The sequence below is a fragment of the Ranitomeya variabilis genome, chromosome 1 (genome assembly GCF_051348905.1).
Source record: "Ranitomeya variabilis isolate aRanVar5 chromosome 1, aRanVar5.hap1, whole genome shotgun sequence".
NCBI lineage: Eukaryota > Metazoa > Chordata > Amphibia > Anura > Dendrobatidae > Ranitomeya > Ranitomeya variabilis.
In genome coordinates, this window is record NC_135232.1 from 660297126 (window position 1) to 660306667 (window position 9542).

Genomic DNA, 9542 nt, shown 5'->3' on the forward strand with positions numbered 1-9542 from the left:
GCGTGGATGTTTTTGTAGGGTTTTCTGCTAAACGCATAGTCCACTTTCTATTTTCTACTATTTAGACTATTGGGCCTCACTTTGCTGAATCTAGTTCATCTCTATGTTTGTGCTTTCCTCTTGCCTCACCGTTATTATTTGTTGGGGGCTTTCTATATCTTTGGGGTTCAATTTCTCTAGAGGCAAGTGAGGTCTTATATTTTCTCTCTAGGGGTAGTCAGTTCTCCGGCTGGCTCGAGACGTCTAGAACCAACGTAGGCACGTTCACCGGCTACTTCTAGTTGTTTGTGTTAGGATCAGGTATGCGGTTAGCCCAGTTTCCACCTCCCTAGAGCAGTACTTAATATTTTCGCTATCTTGCCGGAATATCAGAGATCCTCAGCCATTGGGATCATAACAGGTGGCTTACCTGTCTCAGGCAGGTTTCACACCAGCGTTCGGCAGCCTTCTTCCTCCATTAAGCCCCGCCCACTGCTGCGCCTCTTCCTTCAGCTCCGCCTAAGTCGGCATGCGTCCCCCATCTAACATTGGTTACGCAGGCATGCCTCATTTTGACGATGCGCTGAACTGCGTCGAACGCAACATGTTGCATTTTATTGCAGTCGGCGCAGCGTTAAAACAACGCATGCGGAGGCATCCGCTTGGCCTGCGTACCCAATATTAAAGATAGGGTATGCAGGACGCATGCAGACGTAGGCGGAACTGAATGAAGAATTGTGGCAGTGAGCAGGGCTTAGGCTACTTTCACACTAGTCAGTCGGTACGGGCCGTCGCAAACCGTCGGCCCGACAGACAGTGTGTTTTATGTAGAACAACGTGGGCACCGGAGGCAGTTTTACAACGCATCCGTGGCCCATTGTGAGTTCCGGGGAGGAGGGGGCGGAGTTTCGGCCATGCATGTGCGGTCGAAAATGGCGGACTCGACGCACAAAAAAACGTTACATGGAACTTTTTTTGTGCCGACGGTCCGCCAAAACATGACGCATCTGTCGCACGACGGATGCGACGTGTGGCAATCCGTCCCAATGTGTTGCTAATGAAAGTCTATGGAGAAAAAACGCATCATGCATGCAACTTTGCAGGATGCGTTTTCTCAAAAACTACGCATTGAGACGTACAGCAAGCGACGTTAGTGTGAAAGTAGCCTTAACGGAGGAAGAAGGCTGCCATCCGCAGCCCTGCCGAACGCTGGTGTGAAACCAGCCTAAGGCTGTTATTATAGCACCTTACATGTGTTACACAGATACATCATGGGCTTGTCCTGCCCTACGCATGAAATGAAAGGCGAAAATACAATGTGGAGACTTCATCAGAGCAATGTTTTATTTACATTCAGAACTGGTTTAAGAGGAACAAATGACCATTTCCCACAGAAATCTCAGACTTTTACTTATAGAAATACTGGATAAATATCATTTTACCATTAGATATAGAAACATTTCTAATTTTATAAAACTGCATTTATTTTGCATTGAATAACTTTCTGCCTTTGCTTGTTTCATTTTATGCATTTCTACAGTATTTTAAAACTGTAATATGCTGTTGGTGCCTGCGGGCTGGACTGTCGGTTTGGTATGTGGCTCTGTTCCCCCCAGGCCTGCCTCCGCCGGTGTCTGAGGTTTCGGTGTCCCAGACCAGAGATCATAATACCGGCCTTGAATTGTGAAGGACACGGCAGCCGACCCTGAGAAACATCCAAGGTGGGAACGCCCCATCATGTCGAAGAGAGTCTGCTAGATCCAGGCCTAGCAGACTAGTGCTGGTGGGTTCATGGATGCCAGGAGGGGGTTGGCCTAAAGGAAGGTCTCGTCTTTTCCTGGCGGGTCAGAGAGTTGTCCCGTCGGTTTTTTGGACAGAACATTTCCAAAACAACCAAAATTGAACAGCAGATCTCTTGGGAGGCAGACTTTAGTCTTCTGTTGCAGAAGCGAAGTACTTTTAAACTGATAGGTGCAGAGTAGGACACACTAGAAAGTTGGCGTGCATGATTGTTCAGGGCACTGGCGGTGTGGACCGGCCACCAGAGAAGGCCTAGACCGAAGCCTGGATATTTTAAGAGCAGGGTCACAGGAGCCTCTGGAAAACATGGAGGCTGCATGAATAGGAAGGTTTCCCCAGGAGATGTCCATATTGCTCAGGGGCAAACTAGGACATACTTGTCCTGTCCTTTCCATTTTTTTTTTTTTTTTTTAAAGTAGCCCCCTCACTGCCTGGTAGGATATATGTGTCCTGAAGATCACACATCATTCTTCACAGACCGATGATGAAGGTGGGCATGGAATAACCTGGACGCAGACCTTTCGCCGGCTGGCACATAACGGATTCGTCTTCCCTCCCTACTCTATCTGGCTCTGGGGGGGCCAGAGGGTAGGGGGATTCGTGGCATGGACCGTCCTCTGGGGAACCACAAACACTCTTGATGTGTTAGGGCCTTGCCTCGTAGACCACAGATGATACGGTAGTGACAATTCTAGGTGGGAGATTAGAGTGACAATTCCACTGTCGCCCTCAAAAGCCGTATCTGAAAAAAAAAAAAAAAAAAGAAAGAAAAAAGAAAAAGGAAAATCGTTAATAAAAAAACTTCCCAAAACCTAAGTCAGAAACTGGGCTGGGTGGTCCAGACCCATGTCTGCCTCCTACTGACATTAAGCTAAAAAGGATTAGCTTCGTGCCAGTTGGTGGTGTGGCCTACTCTACAGGGAAATACCTAAATTTTTTTTTTGCATAGCATAAGCAGCATACACCCATGTTTTTTTGTGTACCCCAATGAAGCATTAGCCCCCCACATCAACCAGAGGGCCACACAGCATAACCTCGCTCCCCCAGTCAGAAACCTCCACCTCACATTAACCAGCGGACCCCACAGGATAAATCCAAAGCCCACCAGACATTCCCTCCCCTCAAGCGTAAATCCAAATATGACGCCCCCTGCCCCAACCATAAATCCCATCAGACACCCCCTCCAATCGAACGCCACCCCAGCTTAAACTCTCATCGGACGTCCAACCCCCACCGGTTGTCCAACCCCCATCGGACTGCAACCCCCACAAACCCCCATCGGACGTACAACCCCCACCGGACGCGGAACCCCCCACTCAGCAGAAACCCCCAGATGCAGACCCCCCACCCCGCACAAACCCCCATCAGACGTGGACCCCCCCCACCCAGCACAAACCCCCATCGGACGTGGACCCCCCCACCCAGCACACACCCCCTTCGGACGTCCAATCCCCACAAACCCCCATCGGACGTCCAACACCCATCGGACGTGGACCCCAGCACACACCCCCTTCGATGTCCACCCCCCACCCAGCTTAAACCCTCTTCAGCCCCCCCCAAACCCAACCCATAAGCAGGTCGCCCCCCAATAAAAGGGATCCCCCAGTAAGCAGCAGGTCACCCCCCAATAAAAGGGTTCCATCTGTAAGCAGCAGGTCATCCCCAAATCCCACCACGGGATCCCCCCCCAATAGCCAGCAGCAGGTCGCCTCCCCACATTCAACGACAAGCAGGTCGCCTCCCCACATTCAACGACAAGCAGGTCGCCTCCCCACATTCAACGACAAGCAGGTCGCCTCCCCACATTCAACGACAAGCAGGTCGCCTCCCCACATTCAACGACAAGCAGGTCGCCTCCCCACATTCAACGACAAGCAGGTCGCCTCCCCACATTCAGGTCGCCCTCAAATCTCACCACAGGGGTCCGCCAAATAGCCTGCAGCAGGTCACCCCTCACATGCAGGTCGCCTCCCCACATCCCACCACAAGCAGGTCACCCCCACATCCCACCACAGGGGTCCCCCAATAGCTTGCAGCAGGTCTCCCCCCACATCCACCACAAGGGTCCCCCCCAATAGACAGCAGGTCACGCCCTCCCAAAACCCGACCACAAGCATGTCGCCCTCAAACCCCACCACCAGGGTCTCCCCAATAGCCAGCAGCAGGTCGCCCCCACTAAAAGGGGTCCACCCCGTAAGCAGCACGTCACCTCCAAACCCCACCACAGGGGTCCCCCTCAATAGCCAGCAGGTCACCCCGAAACCCCACCACAGGGGCCCATCAATAGCCATTAGCAGGTCACCCCTCCACAAGCAGGTCACCCCCACTAAAAGGGGTCCCGCAACAAGCAGGTCGCCTCCACAAACCCAACCATAAGCAGGTCACCCTCACTAAAAGGGGTCCCCCGCACGCAGGTCACCCCCAAATCACATCACAGGGGTCCCACCATAGGGGTCACCCTAATAGCCAGCAGCAGGTCTCCCACCCCAAACAAGTCACCCCATAAGCAGGTCACCCCTAAATCCCACCACAGGGGTCCCCCCAATTGCCAGCAGCAGGTCCCCCCCCCACAAGCAGGTCACCCCCCACTAAAATGGGTCACCCCCAATAGCATGCAGCAGGTCACCCCCCCACAAGCAGGTCAGGGGTCCCCCAATAGCCTGCAGCCCCCCTCACACAAGCAGGTCACCTACCACAGAAGTCAACCACAACAGCCAGCAGCAGTCCCCCCCACAAAATCCCACAATAGCCAGCAGCAGCAGGTCCCCCCAAAATCCCACCACAGGCGTCCCCCACAATAGCCAGCAGCATCGGAGCCTCCCAAAATCCCACCGCAGGGCTCCCCCACAATAGCCAGCAGCAACGGAGCCCCCCAAAATCCCACCACAGGGGTCCCCCACAATAGCCAGCAGCAGCGGAGCCCCCCAAAACCACACCGCAGCGGTCCCCCACAATAGCCAGCAGCAGCGGAGCCCCCCAAAATCCCACCGCAGGGGTCCCCCACAATAGCCAGCAGCAGCGGAGCCCACCAAAATTCCACCACAGGGGTCCCCCACAATAGCCAGCAGCAGCGGAGCCCCCCAAAACCGCAGCGGTCCCCCACAATAGCCAGCAGCAGCGGAGCCCCCAAAATCCCACCGCAGGGATCCCCCACAATAGCCAGCAGCAGCGGAGCCCCCCAAAATCCCACCACAGGGGTCCCCACAATAGCCAGCAGCAGCGGAGCCCCCCAAAACCGCAGCGGTCCCCCACAATAGCCAGCAGCAGCGGAGCCCCCAAAATCCCACCGCAGGGATCCCCCACAATAGCCAGCAGCAGCGGAGCCCCCCAAAATCCCACCACAGGGGTCCCCCACAATAGCCAGCAGCAGCGGAGCCCCCCAAAACCGCAGCGGTCCCCCACAATAGCCAGCAGCATCGGAGCCCCCAAAATCCCACTGCAGGGGTCCCCCACAATAGCCAGCAGCAGCGGAGCCCCCAAAATCCCACCGCAGGGATCCCCCACAATAGCCAGCAGCAGCGGAGCCCCCCAAAATCCCACCACAGGGGTCCCCCACAATAGCCAGCAGCAGCGGAGCCCCCCAAAATCCCACCGCAGGGATCCCCCACAATAGCCAGCAGCAGCAGAGCCCCCCAAAATCCCACCACGGGTCACTCCCCACACAGACAAGTAGGTCGACCACCACAGGGCCTCCCCCCAATAGCGATCAGCAAGCAACATTTTTCCCCCTGAAACCACTGACCTCCATGGCGTCCACAAGCTGTCATGCTGCTTTCCTTTGCCGCCTTGGAGAACACGCCCCCTCCCGATAGGACACGCCCCCGGAAATGACGTCACACCTGGAAGGAGCCCATACACTCTAGCATTTACCGCAGAAGCAGCCATAACCAGCGCCATACACGGAGGAGCAGTACCTGCACGCCGCCTGCGTTCCACCACTTCATACACTTCCTCTTCCGGGGTGACGTCAGCACGCACCCTAGTGATCCTCTTATACAGACCGGCGTTCTTGTTTAACCCCTTCCTGTCACGCAGGGCCGGAACCGAACCTGCTCCATAGAGCAGAGCACTGTCTTCTCTGGAGATAAGACCCGAGCGCTGCCATAGAAGAAACTCACCGCCTGAACACATTAAACTATATGGATTTTCACATTTGTTTCTCAGAAAGCTGGGTGACGACTAATATGCCCACCATTACTGTCACTAAGTGGGTAGAGATCTGTTACAGATGCCACTCAGGAAGTTGGGAGAGCTGAGTAGCAATCTGTGCAGAAGCCATAATGTGGGCTCTATGTGGCCTGGTAGCAGCGGATCCTGACAACTGTCGGTCATGGTGCTGGGCGGGATGGGGTGGGAGAGTTATCTGTATCGGTTAAGGGGGCTTCCAGGGACGAGATCACAGGTTACGTCATCGATATATGAGATGAGTTGGGGTCACAGCCACCGATCAGCTGAAATTCACATGAATGGGTGTCTGCCCCCACCAATCTCACACTCAGTGACGGTGTGTACATGCTAACAGGTATAAACTAACACATGCAGCTCTACACTTATGTTACTGACTTTATGGCAGTTTCATCCTGCAGACACTAGATGGCGCTGTGGCTCCCGATGACGTCACGGCTCCTTGCAGCCTCTAGGCAGTAATAGCAGCATGTGACGTCGCCGAGCGCAGTGGCGTGCGCCTGTAATCCCGGCCACCAAGGGAGGCTGAGTGTTGGATCGCTTTGAGTCTAGGGGTTCTAGACTGCTCTGTGCCAATCCGTTCGGGGCGCTGCACTAGGTTCGGTATTTGTGACACTGGGGGAACTAGAGCGAACCAGTGTCCTAAAGTGGGAGGAGGCCGGCCCGGGACGGCCCAAGAGACCCCATGCCGACCGACGTGTGTAGCCGCGCCTGTGATAGCACCACGTTGTAGACTAGTCTACAATGCAGGGCAGGACTGGACAATACAGCGTGACATCCACTTTTTATACACACAGAAAATATTCATTTTACATCGGGAAATCATTATTAATGTAGAAAAAGATCCAATTTCTTAAAATTGTGATGTTTATTAGAAAATTCAATGCAAACATTCAAGACTGTCTATGCATTGAACTTTGTACTTCGTTTTCTAATAAACATCGACATTTTAAGACGCTGAATGTTTTCTACATTTGATCCCTTGGCTTCCGTGCTACAATGCCCCTAGAGTCGGAGCTGTTTTTTCTTTTTTCAACAGATCATTATTAACCCTCAGTCACATCTGCAATAATTATTATTCGGTTGATGCTTTGAAGGTAACAATAATGAACTATGCAAAACATGAAAATGTAAATAAATATATATATATATATATATATATATATATATATATATATATTATATATATATATATATATATATATATTCCTCCTGTATTTGTACTTTCTCCCTATCTCCCCAGATTCTGATATTACGTCTCCTGATCTCTCTGTGATGCCGTTACACTGAGCGCTACTGACACCTACTGGCGAAACCAATAAAATGCTTCCATCTGTTATGCAGTACTAGGTGTTACCAGCAGAGGCCACTCCAGCTCTAAACCTTCAGGACGGAACATGAATCACCTGCAAAATTCACATTATAATGAGGTTACGCTGAAGGCCTCATGAGAAAATGATCTATTGTTTATATCAGTTTTTTTTTCTTCAATGTATTTTTTTCCATATAAAAATCTGTATTAAAAATAAAGTAGTAATATAATATATCAAAAATTATTAACACAAATATATTTAAAAAATTACCAATAATAAGTATAAAATAAACAGACCACAAATCAACCCACTAAAAACACAAGAAGATCCTAAGGGTGCGTGTCCACGTTCAGGATGGCCGGCGCTTTGGACGGAGCGGAAAACTCGCTCTGCCCTAAGCCCCGCCCTCTTCTGGAGACGCGATGATGCCGGATGTGTTCATTGCACACATCCGGCATCATCGCACCCCACACATAGGGCCCTGTGATTTACCTTGCAGCGGCGCAGCGAGGTAAACGGACATGCTGCGATCTAAAAAGCTCAATCCGCTGCTATTCCGGATGTAAAACGGCCCATGGACACATACCCTAAGGCCGGCGTCACACTGGCAAGTTTTACGGACGTATGAGCACAGAAAATACACCCGTAAAATACGCATAACACACGGCCCAATGATTCTCTATGGCCCAGCTCCTATCAGCCGTATTTTACTGATCCGTATTATACGGTCTTCTATGGCCGTAGAAAATCACAGCATGCTGCGTTTGTCACCGTAATGCGCAAAAAAATCGCCAATGAAAGTCTATGGGGGCGAGAAAAATACGGATTACACACGGACCAGCAGTGTGACTTGCGAGAAATACGCAGCGGTGTTCTATAGAAAAGCCGGTAATTCAATTGCCGGCTTTTCATTTCTCCTTCACAAACCCAACAGGATATGAGATATGGTTTACATACAGTAAACCATCTCATATCCCTTTTTTTAAAAAAAAAATTCCACACTACTAATGTTAGTAGTGTATGTGCAAAATTTGGGCACTGTAGCTTGTAAAATAAAGGGTGAAATGGCGGAAAAAATTGGCATGGGCTCCCGCGCAATTTTCTCCGCCAGAGTGGTAAAGCCAGTGACTGAGGGCAGATATTAATAGCCTAGAGAGGGTCCATGGTTATTAGCCCCCCTGGCTACAAACATCTGCCCCCAGCCACCCCAGAAAAGGCACATCTGTAAAGATGCGCCTATTCTGGCACTTGGCCACTATCTTCCCACTCCCGTGTAGTGGTGGGATATGGGGTAATGAAGGGTTAATGTCACCAGGGCCATATTTGCCACTAGGCACGTGAGGGCATGTGCCTAGGGCGGGGACAATGCAGGGGGCGGCACCTGAGCAAGGTTTTTTTTTTTTTTATAAAACCTGGGTCACCTCGGGACCGACCCCGCCCAACCCCCCGCCTCCCCGGTTGCCCGCCCGCCTCCCAACCGCTTCCCACCCACCCTCCTTGAAGACGATACTCACCCTGCTCCAACGATGCCTGGTCTCGGCTTCTGCAGTGCTCCTGAATGAGCGGTCACATGGTACCCCTCATTAAGGTCACGAATATGCGCGTATTCATGACCTTAATGAGCGGTATCACATGACCACTCACGCAGGAAGAAGGTGAGGCGCCGGGAGTCGGGACAGAGCCAGAGGGATGTCGGCACGGCCGCGCGGTGAGGATCAGGTGAGTATGAGGGACGGATTGATGGGGGGACAGGGGGGGGGATGAAGGAGGACGGTAAGCCGCGCCATTCAAGATGGGAGCAGGGGGTGGGGTGGAGTGGAGAGATGAGCCATGCATACGGGGGGGGGGAATATGAGCCATGCATACAGGAGGGGGGGAATATGAGCCATGCATACAGGGGGGGGAATATGAGCCATGCATACAGGGGGGGAATATGAGCCATGCATACAGGGGGGGAATATGAGCCATGCATACAGGGGGGGGAATATGAGCCATGCATACAGGGGGGGGAATATTAGCCATGCATACAGGTGGGGAATATGAGCCATGCATACAGGGGGGGAATATGAGCCATGCATACAGGGGGGATATGAGCCAAGCATACAGGAGGGGGGGGAATATGAGCCATGCATACAGGAGGGGGGGGTCATTATACAGTATTAAGCATCATGTGGCCATTATACAGTATGGAGCACTGTGTGGCCATTATGCATTATGGAGCATCATGTGTGGCCATTATACACTATGGAGCATCATGTGTGGCCA

The 9542-nt window shown here is 52.1% G+C and overlaps 1 long non-coding RNA gene across 1 annotated transcript; it reads right to left on the reverse strand.

The window, feature by feature from the left end:
• Nucleotides 1-1298: 1298 nt before the first annotated feature.
• LOC143775267 (uncharacterized) lies at nt 1299-6242 on the reverse strand. The gene is made up of 2 exons (XR_013215612.1): nt 5522-6242; nt 1299-2521 (listed from the first exon to the last, which is right to left on the reverse strand). It is a non-coding gene; the product is annotated as an uncharacterized LOC143775267 (long non-coding RNA).
• Between the last annotated feature and the right edge of the window lie 3300 nt (nt 6243-9542).